Source organism: Pristiophorus japonicus, chromosome 23, assembly GCF_044704955.1.
Source record: "Pristiophorus japonicus isolate sPriJap1 chromosome 23, sPriJap1.hap1, whole genome shotgun sequence".
NCBI lineage: Eukaryota > Metazoa > Chordata > Chondrichthyes > Pristiophoridae > Pristiophorus > Pristiophorus japonicus.
This window is the reverse complement of record NC_091999.1, coordinates 37,544,815-37,559,852: the sequence shown is the minus strand read 5'-3', so window position 1 is coordinate 37,559,852 and position 15,038 is coordinate 37,544,815. Positions and strand designations below refer to the sequence as shown.

The 15,038-nt window shown below is 43.7% G+C and overlaps 11 non-coding genes across 11 annotated transcripts; all 11 read right to left on the bottom strand.

The window, feature by feature from the left end:
• Window positions 1-851: 851 nt before the first annotated feature.
• On the bottom strand, window positions 852-923 carry trnad-guc (transfer RNA aspartic acid (anticodon GUC)). Its single transcript has one exon. It is a non-coding gene; the product is annotated as a tRNA-Asp (tRNA).
• A 1,585-nt stretch (window positions 924-2,508) lies between these two features.
• Window positions 2,509-2,589, bottom strand: trnas-aga (transfer RNA serine (anticodon AGA)). The gene has a single exon. It is a non-coding gene; the product is annotated as a tRNA-Ser (tRNA).
• Window positions 2,590-2,808: 219 nt separating this feature from the next.
• On the bottom strand, window positions 2,809-2,880 carry trnad-guc (transfer RNA aspartic acid (anticodon GUC)). The gene has a single exon. It is a non-coding gene; the product is annotated as a tRNA-Asp (tRNA).
• A 1,583-nt stretch (window positions 2,881-4,463) lies between these two features.
• Window positions 4,464-4,544, bottom strand: trnas-aga (transfer RNA serine (anticodon AGA)). Its single transcript has one exon. It is a non-coding gene; the product is annotated as a tRNA-Ser (tRNA).
• A 219-nt stretch (window positions 4,545-4,763) lies between these two features.
• On the bottom strand, window positions 4,764-4,835 carry trnad-guc (transfer RNA aspartic acid (anticodon GUC)). Its single transcript has one exon. It is a non-coding gene; the product is annotated as a tRNA-Asp (tRNA).
• Window positions 4,836-8,674: 3,839 nt separating this feature from the next.
• Window positions 8,675-8,746, bottom strand: trnad-guc (transfer RNA aspartic acid (anticodon GUC)). Its single transcript has one exon. It is a non-coding gene; the product is annotated as a tRNA-Asp (tRNA).
• A 1,585-nt stretch (window positions 8,747-10,331) lies between these two features.
• Window positions 10,332-10,412, bottom strand: trnas-aga (transfer RNA serine (anticodon AGA)). Its single transcript has one exon. It is a non-coding gene; the product is annotated as a tRNA-Ser (tRNA).
• A 219-nt stretch (window positions 10,413-10,631) lies between these two features.
• Window positions 10,632-10,703, bottom strand: trnad-guc (transfer RNA aspartic acid (anticodon GUC)). Its single transcript has one exon. It is a non-coding gene; the product is annotated as a tRNA-Asp (tRNA).
• A 1,583-nt stretch (window positions 10,704-12,286) lies between these two features.
• Window positions 12,287-12,367, bottom strand: trnas-aga (transfer RNA serine (anticodon AGA)). Its single transcript has one exon. It is a non-coding gene; the product is annotated as a tRNA-Ser (tRNA).
• A 219-nt stretch (window positions 12,368-12,586) lies between these two features.
• Window positions 12,587-12,658, bottom strand: trnad-guc (transfer RNA aspartic acid (anticodon GUC)). The gene has a single exon. It is a non-coding gene; the product is annotated as a tRNA-Asp (tRNA).
• A 1,884-nt stretch (window positions 12,659-14,542) lies between these two features.
• Window positions 14,543-14,614, bottom strand: trnad-guc (transfer RNA aspartic acid (anticodon GUC)). The gene has a single exon. It is a non-coding gene; the product is annotated as a tRNA-Asp (tRNA).
• Window positions 14,615-15,038: the final 424 nt, after the last annotated feature.

Genomic DNA, 15,038 nt, shown 5'->3' with positions numbered 1-15,038 from the left:
CCAAAAGTCAACAGCTTCAACATTGCAAAATTCCCCAAGTGCTGCACTTGAGTGTTAGCCAAGATGATCTGCTCAAGTCTCAGAAGTGCGACTTGAACAGACAAACTCCCGATTCAGTCGAGAATGCTGCCACTGAACCAAAGCCGATACAAAAGTTCGCAACCGTATTATTTTCCCCAAGTCGTTTTTATACGTTCCAGGACATATCTAATTCATGGTGATGATTTCCAGTGACAGTTGCACATACACAGAGACATATAAATAGATAGACAGACACAGAGACCCACACACACATATCCAAAAATCTTCACGCACCAACGACAATGCACAGATGCCTCAGACATCTCGAGGAATAGACAGGCTGAATCACTGTCGCAACTTTGACTGATGTTTGCGATTTTTGAAACGGATGTATCGTGAATATTGCAGATTAATAAAAATGAGAAAAAAATGTCAAAGTTCAAAGGTGTGGGACGTTATTCCATCTATCTCAGCGTCAGTTTGGCAGAGAACTGGTTAAATTGTGAAATGGAATGAAAAATGCTGAGAATCGTCGTCGTCAGGATTCGAACCTGTGCGGGATAACCCAATGGATTTCTAGTCCATCGCCTTAACCACTCGGCCACGACTACTGCGTCGCTGTCTTTTTAAACTTTACTCAGAAAAAACTCAGTCATCCATCTCTGTGTTGCAGACGGCCAAAGACTCCTGAAAAATTCTCCGTTTGCTAAAAATCTGGACGAGGCAATCTCATCCACCTGTATTTTTACAGTTCCATATTACTCTGGTTCTTTTTAATATGCATCTCTTCCAAGAAACAGAAGTAAAATTCGACATTTTGAAACAACTGCCTCCCCGTCGGGGAATTGAACCCCAGTCTCCCGCGTGACAGGCGGGGATACTCACCACTATACTAACGAGGAACTGACGTGTACCAGTTCTGTCAGAGCAGGAATCGAGTCACTGTGAACAGAACTGGACACCAGGAGAAGTCGACAGACACATTGAGAGACAGAGACAAATCGACAAACAGGGAGAGACAGACAGCGAGATAGAGAGAATGAGAGACAGAAAGTGTGAGACTGAGAAGGAGAGGAAGACTGAGTGAGAAAAAGACTCAAATATATACATATACAGAGATGTGTGTGAGTGATACTATTCAGAGAGAGAGGGAAAGAGTGAGAGAAAGACAACGATAAAGACTGTGAAATGAGAGAGACAGATAGAGAGAGAGCGACAGAGACTAAAACAGAAAATGATGGAAATACTTCTCAGCTTACAGGCAGGGACTAACAGAGACAGGCAAAGACATGGACAGACCGAAATGATGGGAAAGAGAGAGCCAGTCAGACAAAGAGTCTGAGAGAATCCCATTGGAACATACGTGGCACCGTGAGAAAGAGACAGATTGAGAGACAGAGACAAACAGAGAAACAGGGACAGACAGAGTGAGTCAGACTGAGAGAGACAAAGACTCAAACATACAAAACTCTCTGAAGAGAGAGAGAGAGAGGCAGAAACCGAGCGACACAGATACATTTCACAATTTCATTTCATTATCGGTTCAGAGTGTCACATTGTTACAGAAAATTGCTGATTCAACCGATGAAAATCCGGTCTCACTGATCAGAATGGGAGGATATCCGTGTTAAATTAAAGAGATACCAGGAGTGGGGGACAAACCCACGCGGGACAAACCCATTGAGTTTTAAGGCCAACGCCTCAACCACTCGGCTGTTCTGGTCCTGTGAGAACCTGGATTCTGTCTCTGTGAGAATCTGGGCTTCTACCCCAACCCCACATACAAACACAGACACATCGGCTTTCAGTGAGCATTTACGAACATTTTTAGTAATATTGACACGGGGGCAACTCTCATATTCTTTTTCGAACAATGCACTGGGAACTTTCATATCCACCCGAGGGTGCAGACGGAGCTTCAATTTAACATTTCATCCGAAAGTCAACAGCTTCAACATTGCAAAATTCCCCAAGTGCTGCACTTTGAGTGTTAACCAAGATGATATGCTCAAGTCTCAGAAGTGCGACTTGAACAGACAAACTCCCGATTCAGTCGAGAATGCGGCCACTGAACCAAAGCCGATACAAAAGTTCGCGACCGTATTATTTTCCCCAAGTCGTTTTTATACGTTCCAGGACATATCAAATTCATGGTGATGATTTCCAGTGACAGTTGCACATACACAGAGACATATAAATAGATAGACAGACACAGAGACCCACACACACATATCCAAAAATTTGCACGCACCAACGACAATGCACAGATGCCTCAGACATCTCGAGGAATAGACAGGCTGAATCACTGTCGCAACTTTGACTGATGTTTGCGATTTTTGAAACGGATGTATCGTGAATATTGCAGATTAATAAAAATGAGAAAAAAATTTCAAAGTTGAAAGGTGTGGGACGTTATTCCATCTATCTCAGGATCAGTTTGGCAGAGAACCGGTTAAATTGTGAAATGGAATGAAAAATGCTGAGAATCGTAGCCGTCAGGATTCGAACCTGCGCGGGATAACCCAATGGATTTCTAGTCCATCGCCTTAACCACTCGGCCACGACTACTGTGTCGCTGTCTTTTTAAACTTTACTCAGAAAAAACTCAGTCATCCATCTCTGTGTTGCAGACGGCCAAAGACTCCTGAAAAATTCTCCGTTTGCTAAAAATCTGGACGAGGCAATCTCATCCACCTGTATTTTTACAGTTCCATATTACTCTGGTTCTTTTTAATATGCATCTCTTCCAAGAAACAGAAGTAAAATTCGACATTTTGAAACAACTGCCTCCCCGTCGGGGAATTGAACCCCGGTCTCCCGCGTGACAGGCGGGGATACTCACCACTATACTAACGAGGAACTGACGGATACCAGTTCTGTCAGAGCAGGAATCGAGTCACTGTGAACAGAACTGGACACCAGGAGAAGTCGACAGACACATTGAGAGACAGAGACAAACCGACAAACAGGGAGAGACAGACAGCGAGATAGAGAGAATGAGAGACAGAAAGTGTGAGACTGAGAAGGAGAGGCAGACTGAGTGAGAAAAAGACTCAAATATATACATATACAGAGATGTGGGTGTGTGATCTATTAAGAGAGAGAGGGAAAGAGTGAGAGAAAGACATTGATAAAGACAGTGACAAGTAGAGAGACAGATAGAGAGAGAGCGATCGAGACTAAAACAGAAAATGATGGAAATACTTCTCAGCTTACAGGCAGGGACTAACAGAGACAGGCAAAGACATGGACAGACCGAAATGATGGGAACGAGAGAACCAGTCAGAAAAAGAGTCTGAGAGAATCCCATTGGAACATACGTGGCACCATGAGAAAGAGACAGATTGAGAGACAGAGACAAACAGAGAAACAGGGACAGACAGAGTGAGTCAGACTGAGAGAGACAAAGACTCAAACATAGAAAACTCTCTGAAGAGAGAGAGAGAGGCAGAAACCGAGCGACACAGATACATTTCACAATTTCATTTCATTATCGGTTCAGAGTGCCACATTGTTGCAGAAAATTGCTGATTCAACCGATGAAAATCCGGTCTCACTGATCAGAATGGGAGGATATCCGTGTTAAATTAAAGAGATACCAGGAGTGGGGGACAAACCCACGCGGGACAAACCCATTGAGTTTTAAGGCCAACGCCTCAACCACTCGGCTGTTCTGGTCCTGTGAGAACCTGGATTCTGTCTCTGTGAGAATCTGGGCTTCAACCCCAACCCCACATACAAACACATGCACATCGGCTTTCAGTGAGCATTTACGAACATTTTTAGTAATATTGACACGGGGGCAAATCTCCTATTCTTTTTCGAATAATGCACTGGGAACTTTCATATTCACCCGAGGGTGCAGACGGAGCTTCAATTTAACATTTCATCCGAAAGTCAACAGCTTCAACATTGCAAAATTCCCCAAGTGCTGCACTTTGAGTGTTAACCAAGATGATATGCTCAAGTCTCAGAAGTGCGACTTGAACAGACAAACTCCCGATTCAGTCGAGAATGCGGCCACTGAACCAAAGCCGATACAAAAGTTCGCAACCGTATTATTTTCCCCAAGTCGTTTGTATACGTTCCAGGACATATCAAATTCATGGTGATGATTTCCAGTGACAGTTGCACATACACAGAGACATATAAATAGATAGACAGACACAGAGACCCACACACACATATCCAAAAATTTGCACGCACCAACGACAATGCACAGATGCCTCAGACATCTCGAGGAATAGACAGGCTGAATCACTGTCGCAACTTTGACTGATGTTTGCGATTTTTGAAACGGATGTATCGTGAATATTGCAGATTAATAAAAATGAGAAAAAAATGTCAAAGTTGAAAGGTGTGGGACGTTATTCCATCTATCTCAGGATCAGTTTGGCAGAGAACCGATTAAATTGTGAAATGGAATGAAAAATGCTGAGAATCGTAGTCGTCAGGATTCGAACCTGCGCGGGATAACCCAATGGATTTCTAGTCCATCGCCTTAACCACTCGGCCACGACTACTGTGTCGCTGTCTTTTTAAACTTTACTCAGAAAAAACTCAGTCATCCATCTCTGTGTTGCAGACGGCCAAACACTCCTGAAAAATTCTCCGTTTGCTAAAAATCTGGACGAGGCAATCTCATCCACCTGTATTTTTACAGTTCCATATTACTCTGGTTCTTTTTAATATGTATCTCTTCCAAGAAACAGAAGTACAATTCGACATTTTGAAACAACTGCCTCCCCGTCGGGGAATTGAACCCCGGTCTCCCACGTGACAGGCGGGGATACTCACCACTATACTAACGAGGAACTGACGGATACCAGTTCTGTCAGAGCAGGAATCGAGTCACTGTGAACAGAACTGGACACCAGGAGAAGTCGACAGACACATTGAGAGACAGAGACAAACCGACAAACAGGGAGAGACAGACAGCGAGATAGAGAGAATGAGAGACAGAAAGTGTGAGACTGAGAAGGAGAGGCAGACTGAGTGAGAAAAAGACTCAAATATATACATATACAGAGATGTGGGTGTGTGATCTATTAAGAGAGAGAGGGAAAGAGTGAGAGAAAGACATTGATAAAGACAGTGACAAGGAGAGAGACAGATAGAGAGAGAGCGATCGAGACTAAAACAGAAAATGATGGAAATACTTCTCAGCTTACAGGCAGGGACTAACAGAGACAGGCAAAGACATGGACAGACCGAAATGATGGGAAAGAGAGAACCAGTCAGAAAAAGAGTCTGAGAGAATCCCATTGGAACATACGTGGCACCGTGAGAAAGAGACAGATTGAGAGACAGAGACAAACAGAGAAACAGGGACAGACAGAGTGAGTCAGACTGAGAGAGACAAAGACTCAAACATAGAAAACTCTCTGAAGAGAGAGAGAGAGGCAGAAACCGAGCGACACAGATACATTTCACAATTTCATTTCATTATCGGTTCAGAGTGTCACATTGTTGCAGAAAATTGCTGATTCAACCGATGAAAATCCGGTCTCACTGATCAGAATGGGAGGATATCCGTGTTAAATTAAAGAGATACCAGGAGTGGGGGACAAACCCACGCGGGACAAACCCATTGAGTTTTAAGGCCAACGCCTCAACCACTCGGCTGTTCTGGTCCTGTGAGAACCTGGATTCTGTCTCTGTGAGAATCTGGGCTTCAACCCCAACCCCACATACAAACACATGCACATCGGCTTTCAGTGAGCATTTACGAACATTTTTAGTAATATTGACACGGGGGCAAATCTCCTATTCTTTTTCGAATAATGCACTGGGAACTTTCATATTCACCCGAGGGTGCAGACGGAGCTTCAATTTAACATTTCATCCGAAAGTCAACAGCTTCAACATTGCAAAATTCCCCAAGTGCTGCACTTTGAGTGTTAACCAAGATGATATGCTCAAGTCTCAGAAGTGCGACTTGAACAGACAAACTCCCGATTCAGTCGAGAATGCGGCCACTGAACCAAAGCCGATACAAAAGTTCGCAACCGTATTATTTTCCCCAAGTCGTTTTTATACGTTCCAGGACATATCAAATTCATGGTGATGATTTCCAGTGACAGTTGCACATACACAGAGACATATAAATAGATAGACAGACACAGAGACCCACACACACATATCCAAAAATTTGCACGCACCAACGACAATGCACAGATGCCTCAGACATCTCGAGGAATAGACAGGCTGAATCACTGTCGCAACTTTGACTGATGTTTGCGATTTTTGAAACGGATGTATCGTGAATATTGCAGATTAATAAAAATGAGAAAAAAATGTCAAAGTTGAAAGGTGTGGGACGTTATTCCATCTATCTCAGGATTAGTTTGGCAGAGAACCGGTTAAATTGTGAAATGAAATGAAAAATGCTGAGAATCGTAGTCGGCAGGATTCGAACCTGCGCGGGATAACCCAACAGATATCTAGTCCATCGCCTTAACCACTCGGCCACGACTACTGTGTCGGTGCCTTTTTAAACTTTACTCAGAAAAAACTCAGTCATCCATCTCTGTGTAGCAGACGGCCAAAGACACCTGAAAAATTCTCCGTTTGCTAAAAATCTAGACGAGGCAATCTCATCCACCTGTATTTTTACAGTTCCATATTACTCTGGTTCTTTTTAACATGCATCTCTTCCAAGAAACAGAAGTAAAATTCGACATTTTGAAACAACTGCCTCCCCGTCGGGGAATTGAACCCTGGTCTCCCGCGTGACCAGCGGGGATACTCACCACTATACTAACGAGGAACTGACGTGTACCAATTCCGTCAGAGCAGTAATCGAGTCACTGTGAACAGAACTGGACACCAGTAGAAGTCGACAGACACATTGAGAGACAGAGACAAACCGACAAACAGGGAGAGACAGACAGCGAGATAGAGAGAACGAGAGACAGAAAGTGTGAGACTGAGAAGGAGAGGAAGACTGAGTGAGAAAAAGACTCAAATATATACATATACAGAGATGTGTGTGAGTGATCTATTCAGAGAGAGAGGGAAAGAGTGAGAGAAAGACAACGATAAAGACTGTGACAAGGAGAGAGACAGAGAGAGAGAGAGCGACAGAGACTAAAACAGAAAATGATGGAAATACTTCTCAGCTTACAGGCAGGGACTAACAGAGACAGGCAAAGACATGGACAGACCGAAATGATGGGAAAGAGAGAGCCAGTCAGACAAAGAGTCTGAGAGAATCCCATTGGAACATACGTGGCACCGTGAGAAAGAGACAGATTGAGAGACAGAGACAAACAGAGAAACAGGGACAGACAGAGTGAGTCAGACTGAGAGAGACAAAGACTCAAACATACAAAACTCTCTGAAGAGAGAGAGAGAGAGGCAGAAACCGAGCGACACAGATACATTTCACAATTTCATTTCATTATCGGTTCAGAGTGTCACATTGTTACAGAAAATTGCTGATTCAACCGATGAAAATCCGGTCTCACTGATCAGAATGGGAGGATATCCGTGTTAAATTAAAGAGATACCAGGAGTGGGGGACAAACCCACGCGGGACAAACCCATTGAGTTTTAAGGCCAACGCCTCAACCACTCGGCTGTTCTGGTCCTGTGAGAACCTGGATTCTGTCTCTGTGAGAATCTGGGCTTCTACCCCAACCCCACATACAAACACAGACACATCGGCTTTCAGTGAGCATTTACGAACATTTTTAGTAATATTGACACGGGGGCAACTCTCATATTCTTTTTCGAACAATGCACTGGGAACTTTCATATCCACCCGAGGGTGCAGACGGAGCTTCAATTTAACATTTCATCCAAAAGTCAACAGCTTCAACATTGCAAAATTCCCCAAGTGCTGCACTTGAGTGTTAGCCAAGATGATCTGCTCAAGTCTCAGAAGTGCGACTTGAACAGACAAACTCCCGATTCAGTCGAGAATGCTGCCACTGAACCAAAGCCGATACAAAAGTTCGCAACCGTATTATTTTCCCCAAGTCGTTTTTATACGTTCCAGGACATATCTAATTCATGGTGATGATTTCCAGTGACAGTTGCACATACACAGAGACATATAAATAGATAGACAGACACAGAGACCCACACACACATATCCAAAAATCTTCACGCACCAACGACAATGCACAGATGCCTCAGACATCTCGAGGAATAGACAGGCTGAATCACTGTCGCAACTTTGACTGATGTTTGCGATTTTTGAAACGGATGTATCGTGAATATTGCAGATTAATAAAAATGAGAAAAAAATGTCAAAGTTCAAAGGTGTGGGACGTTATTCCATCTATCTCAGCGTCAGTTTGGCAGAGAACTGGTTAAATTGTGAAATGGAATGAAAAATGCTGAGAATCGTCGTCGTCAGGATTCGAACCTGTGCGGGATAACCCAATGGATTTCTAGTCCATCGCCTTAACCACTCGGCCACGACTACTGCGTCGCTGTCTTTTTAAACTTTACTCAGAAAAAACTCAGTCATCCATCTCTGTGTTGCAGACGGCCAAAGACTCCTGAAAAATTCTCCGTTTGCTAAAAATCTGGACGAGGCAATCTCATCCACCTGTATTTTTACAGTTCCATATTACTCTGGTTCTTTTTAATATGCATCTCTTCCAAGAAACAGGAGTAAAATTCGACATTTTGAAACAACTGCCTCCCCGTCGGGGAATTGAACCCCAGTCTCCCGCGTGACAGGCGGGGATACTCACCACTATACTAACGAGGAACTGACGTGTACCAGTTCTGTCAGAGCAGGAATCGAGTCACTGTGAACAGAACTGGACACCAGGAGAAGTCGACAGACACATTGAGAGACAGAGACAAATCGACAAACAGGGAGAGACAGACAGCGAGATAGAGAGAATGAGAGACAGAAAGTGTGAGACTGAGAAGGAGAGGAAGACTGAGTGAGAAAAAGACTCAAATATATACATATACAGAGATGTGTGTGAGTGATACTATTCAGAGAGAGAGGGAAAGAGTGAGAGAAAGACAACGATAAAGACTGTGAAAGGAGAGAGACAGATAGAGAGAGAGCGACAGAGACTAAAACAGAAAATGATGGAAATACTTCTCAGCTTACAGGCAGGGACTAACAGAGACAGGCAAAGACATGGACAGACCGAAATGATGGGAAAGAGAGAGCCAGTCAGACAAAGAGTCTGAGAGAATCCCATTGGAACATACGTGGCACCGTGAGAAAGAGACAGATTGAGAGACAGAGACAAACAGAGAAACAGGGACAGACAGAGTGAGTCAGACTGAGAGAGACAAAGACTCAAACATACAAAACTCTCTGAAGAGAGAGAGAGAGAGGCAGAAACCGAGCGACACAGATACATTTCACAATTTCATTTCATTATCGGTTCAGAGTGTCACATTGTTACAGAAAATTGCTGATTCAACCGATGAAAATCCGGTCTCACTGATCAGAATGGGAGGATATCCGTGTTAAATTAAAGAGATACCAGGAGTGGGGGACAAACCCACGCGGGACAAACCCATTGAGTTTTAAGGCCAACGCCTCAACCACTCGGCTGTTCTGGTCCTGTGAGAACCTGGATTCTGTCTCTGTGAGAATCTGGGCTTCTACCCCAACCCCACATACAAACACAGACACATCGGCTTTCAGTGAGCATTTACGAACATTTTTAGTAATATTGACACGGGGGCAACTCTCATATTCTTTTTCGAACAATGCACTGGGAACTTTCATATCCACCCGAGGGTGCAGACGGAGCTTCAATTTAACATTTCATCCGAAAGTCAACAGCTTCAACATTGCAAAATTCCCCAAGTGCTGCACTTTGAGTGTTAACCAAGATGATATGCTCAAGTCTCAGAAGTGCGACTTGAACAGACAAACTCCCGATTCAGTCGAGAATGCGGCCACTGAACCAAAGCCGATACAAAAGTTCGCAACCGTATTATTTTCCCCAAGTCGTTTTTATACGTTCCAGGACATATCAAATTCATGGTGATGATTTCCAGTGACAGTTGCACATACACAGAGACATATAAATAGATAGACAGACACAGAGACCCACACACACATATCCAAAAATTTGCACGCACCAACGACAATGCACAGATGCCTCAGACATCTCGAGGAATAGACAGGCTGAATCACTGTCGCAACTTTGACTGATGTTTGCGATTTTTGAAACGGATGTATCGTGAATATTGCAGATTAATAAAAATGAGAAAAAAATTTCAAAGTTGAAAGGTGTGGGACGTTATTCCATCTATCTCAGGATCAGTTTGGCAGAGAACCGGTTAAATTGTGAAATGGAATGAAAAATGCTGAGAATCGTAGTCGTCAGGATTCGAACCTGCGCGGGATAACCCAATGGATTTCTAGTCCATCGCCTTAACCACTCGGCCACGACTACTGTGTCGCTGTCTTTTTAAACTTTACTCAGAAAAAACTCAGTCATCCATCTCTGTGTTGCAGACGGCCAAAGACTCCTGAAAAATTCTCCGTTTGCTAAAAATCTGGACGAGGCAATCTCATCCACCTGTATTTTTACAGTTCCATATTACTCTGGTTCTTTTTAATATGCATCTCTTCCAAGAAACAGAAGTAAAATTCGACATTTTGAAACAACTGCCTCCCCGTCGGGGAATTGAACCCCGGTCTCCCGCGTGACAGGCGGGGATACTCACCACTATACTAACGCGGAACTGACGGATACCAGTTCTGTCAGAGCAGGAATCGAGTCACTGTGAACAGAACTGGACACCAGGAGAAGTCGACAGACACATTGAGAGACAGAGACAAACCGACAAACAGGGAGAGACAGACAGCGAGATAGAGAGAATGAGAGACAGAAAGTGTGAGACTGAGAAGGAGAGGCAGACTGAGTGAGAAAAAGACTCAAATATATACATATACAGAGATGTGGGTGTGTGATCTATTAAGAGAGAGAGGGAAAGAGTGAGAGAAAGACATTGATAAAGACAGTGACAAGTAGAGAGACAGATAGAGAGAGAGCGATCGAGACTAAAACAGAAAATGATGGAAATACTTCTCAGCTTACAGGCAGGGACTAACAGAGACAGGCAAAGACATGGACAGACCGAAATGATGGGAACGAGAGAACCAGTCAGAAAAAGAGTCTGAGAGAATCCCATTGGAACATACGTGGCACCATGAGAAAGAGACAGATTGAGAGACAGAGACAAACAGAGAAACAGGGACAGACAGAGTGAGTCAGACTGAGAGAGACAAAGACTCAAACATAGAAAACTCTCTGAAGAGAGAGAGAGAGGCAGAAACCGAGCGACACAGATACATTTCACAATTTCATTTCATTATCGGTTCAGAGTGCCACATTGTTGCAGAAAATTGCTGATTCAACCGATGAAAATCCGGTCTCACTGATCAGAATGGGAGGATATCCGTGTTAAATTAAAGAGATACCAGGAGTGGGGGACAAACCCACGCGGGACAAACCCATTGAGTTTTAAGGCCAACGCCTCAACCACTCGGCTGTTCTGGTCCTGTGAGAACCTGGATTCTGTCTCTGTGAGAATCTGGGCTTCAACCCCAACCCCACATACAAACACATGCACATCGGCTTTCAGTGAGCATTTACGAACATTTTTAGTAATATTGACACGGGGGCAAATCTCCTATTCTTTTTCGAATAATGCACTGGGAACTTTCATATTCACCCGAGGGTGCAGACGGAGCTTCAATTTAACATTTCATCCGAAAGTCAACAGCTTCAACATTGCAAAATTCCCCAAGTGCTGCACTTTGAGTGTTAACCAAGATGATATGCTCAAGTCTCAGAAGTGCGACTTGAACAGACAAACTCCCGATTCAGTCGAGAATGCGGCCACTGAACCAAAGCCGATACAAAAGTTCGCAACCGTATTATTTTCCCCAAGTCGTTTTTATACGTTCCAGGACATATCAAATTCATGGTGATGATTTCCAGTGACAGTTGCACATACACAGAGACATATAAATAGATAGACAGACACAGAGACCCACACACACATATCCAAAAATTTGCACGCACCAACGACAATGCACAGATGCCTCAGACATCTCGAGGAATAGACAGGCTGAATCACTGTCGCAACTTTGACTGATGTTTGCGATTTTTGAAACGGATGTATCGTGAATATTGCAGATTAATAAAAATGAGAAAAAAATTTCAAAGTTGAAAGGTGTGGGACGTTATTCCATCTATCTCAGGATCAGTTTGGCAGAGAACCGGTTAAATTGTGAAATGGAATGAAAAATGCTGAGAATCGTAGTCGTCAGGATTCGAACCTGCGCGGGATAACCCAATGGATTTCTAGTCCATCGCCTTAACCACTCGGCCACGACTACTGTGTCGCTGTCTTTTTAAACTTTACTCAGAAAAAACTCAGTCATCCATCTCTGTGTTGCAGACGGCCAAATACTCCTGAAAAATTCTCCGTTTGCTAAAAATCTGGACGAGGCAATCTCATCCACCTGTATTTTTACAGTTCCATATTACTCTGGTTCTTTTTAATATGCATCTCTTCCAAGAAACAGAAGTAAAATTCGACATTTTGAAACAACTGCCTCCCCGTCGGGGAATTGAACCCCGGTCTCCCGCGTGACAGGCGGGGATACTCACCACTATACTAACGAGGAACTGACGGATACCAGTTCTGTCAGAGCAGGAATCGAGTCACTGTGAACAGAACTGGACACCAGGAGAAGTCGACAGACACATTGAGAGACAGAGACAAACCGACAAACAGGGAGAGACAGACAGCGAGATAGAGAGAACGAGAGACAGAAAGTGTGAGACTGAGAAGGAGAGGAAGACTGAGTGAGAAAAAGACTCAAATATATACATATACAGAGATGTGTGTGAGTGATCTATTCAGAGAGAGAGGGAAAGAGTGAGAGAAAGACAACGATAAAGACTGTGACAAGGAGAGAGACAGAGAGAGAGAGAGCGACAGAGACTAAAACAGAAAATGATGGAAATACTTCTCAGCTTACAGGCAGGGACTAACAGAGACAGGCAAAGACATGGACAGACCGAAATGATGGGAAAGAGAGAGCCAGTCAGACAAAGAGTCTGAGAGAATCCCATTGGAACATACGTGGCACCGTGAGAAAGAGACAGATTGAGAGACAGAGACAAACAGAGAAACAGGGACAGACAGAGTGAGTCAGACTGAGAGAGACAAAGACTCAAACATACAAAACTCTCTGAAGAGAGAGAGAGAGAGGCAGAAACCGAGCGACACAGATACATTTCACAATTTCATTTCATTATCGGTTCAGAGTGTCACATTGTTACAGAAAATTGCTGATTCAACCGATGAAAATCCGGTCTCACTGATCAGAATGGGAGGATATCCGTGTTAAATTAAAGAGATACGAGGAGTGGGGGACAAACCCACGCGGGACAAACCCATTGAGTTTTAAGGCCAACGCCTCAACCACTCGGCTGTTCTGGTCCTGTGAGAACCTGGATTCTGTCTCTGTGAGAATCTGGGCTTCAACCCCAACCCCACATACAAACACATGCACATCGGCTTTCAGTGAGCATTTACGAACATTTTTAGTAATATTGACACGGGGGCAACTCTCATATTCTTTTTCGAACAATGCACTGGGAACTTTCATATCCACCCGAGGGTGCAGACGGAGCTTCAATTTAACATTTCATCCAAAAGTCAACAGCTTCAACATTGCAAAATTCCCCAAGTGCTGCACTTGAGTGTTAGCCAAGATGATCTGCTCAAGTCTCAGAAGTGCGACTTGAACAGACAAACTCCCGATTCAGTCGAGAATGCTGCCACTGAACCAAAGCCGATACAAAAGTTCGCAACCGTATTATTTTCCCCAAGTCGTTTTTATACGTTCCAGGACATATCTAATTCATGGTGATGATTTCCAGTGACAGTTGCACATACACAGAGACATATAAATAGATAGACAGACACAGAGACCCACACACACATATCCAAAAATCTTCACGCACCAACGACAATGCACAGATGCCTCAGACATCTCGAGGAATAGACAGGCTGAATCACTGTCGCAACTTTGACTGATGTTTGCGATTTTTGAAACGGATGTATCGTGAATATTGCAGATTAATAAAAATGAGAAAAAAATGTCAAAGTTCAAAGGTGTGGGACGTTATTCCATCTATCTCAGCGTCAGTTTGGCAGAGAACTGGTTAAATTGTGAAATGGAATGAAAAATGCTGAGAATCGTCGTCGTCAGGATTCGAACCTGTGCGGGATAACCCAATGGATTTCTAGTCCATCGCCTTAACCACTCGGCCACGACTACTGCGTCGCTGTCTTTTTAAACTTTACTCAGAAAAAACTCAGTCATCCATCTCTGTGTTGCAGACGGCCAAAGACTCCTGAAAAATTCTCCGTTTGCTAAAAATCTGGACGAGGCAATCTCATCCACCTGTATTTTTACAGTTCCATATTACTCTGGTTCTTTTTAATATGCATCTCTTCCAAGAAACAGAAGTAAAATTCGACATTTTGAAACAACTGCCTCCCCGTCGGGGAATTGAACCCCGGTCTCCCGCGTGACAGGCGGGGATACTCACCACTATACTAACGAGGAACTGACGTGTACCAGTTCTGTCAGAGCAGGAATCGAGTCACTGTGAACAGAACTGGACACCAGGAGAAGTCGACAGACACATTGAGAGACAGAGACAAATCGACAAACAGGGAGAGACAGACAGCGAGATAGAGAGAATGAGAGACAGAAAGTGTGAGACTGAGAAGGAGAGGAAGACTGAGTGAGAAAAAGACTCAAATATATACATATACAGAGATGTGTGTGAGTGATACTATTCAGAGAGAGAGGGAAAGAGTGAGAGAAAGACAACGATAAAGACTGTGAAAGGAGAGAGACAGATAGAGAGAGAGCGACAGAGACTAAAACAGAAAATGATGGAAATACTTCTCAGCTTACAGGCAGGGACTAACAGAGACAGGCAAAGACATGGACAGACCGAAATGATGGGAAAGAGAGAGCCAGT